Source organism: Octopus bimaculoides, chromosome 30, assembly GCF_001194135.2.
Source record: "Octopus bimaculoides isolate UCB-OBI-ISO-001 chromosome 30, ASM119413v2, whole genome shotgun sequence".
Classification (NCBI taxonomy): Eukaryota; Metazoa; Mollusca; class Cephalopoda; order Octopoda; family Octopodidae; genus Octopus; species Octopus bimaculoides.
In genome coordinates, this window is record NC_069010.1 from 41,534 (window position 1) to 42,140 (window position 607).

At 43.0% G+C, this 607-nt stretch overlaps 1 protein-coding gene across 4 annotated transcripts in view; it reads left to right on the plus strand.

Annotated features, from left to right (window-relative positions):
* Nucleotides 1–607, plus strand: part of LOC106873011 (uncharacterized) — a 67,477-nt gene that overhangs the window by 4,037 nt on the left and 62,833 nt on the right. The window lies entirely within an intron of this gene.

Sequence of the window (607 nt, forward strand, 5' to 3'; positions counted from 1 at the left end):
GGGTGATGTAATCGCAGAAATTGGCTGACAGTCATGAATGGGTTCACCTACTTTTGTGGCATGGTGCTGAGTCCTGTTGCCTGATAAAGGGTCTTCCAGAAATCACCCTCGTGATCTACAGCAATATTACCTACTCCGGGCACTTGATGTAGGCATCTGTATTGACTCTGAGGCCGTGTAGGAAGATGAATGGAAGAATAAGGTCGCCATCACCAGTGATCACTCCAGAGACCATGTTGTTGACTGCATGCTTGATTTTTATACCTCTCGATATATGTCTTCAGAATGATACCCCCAAGACTCTAAAATGTTCGTATTGGAGCTTCCGGCGCGAATGTCAAGCAGTATAGTATGTCGTTTCCGAATTTCTGAATTGCGTCATGTTGTTATTTCTCACAGACTGTGCACAAATGACGCTACTATACTGCATGACCGACAAAATCAAAACAATGTGCGTACGCAAAATTTCAAATGTAAAATGGCGAACAATTACCTCTTGCACATTGTATACATGTATATATGGAGAGAGAGAGAGAGAGAGAGAGAGAGAGAGAGAGAGAGAGAGAGAGACAGACAGACAGACAGACAGGTAGATAGATAGATAGAT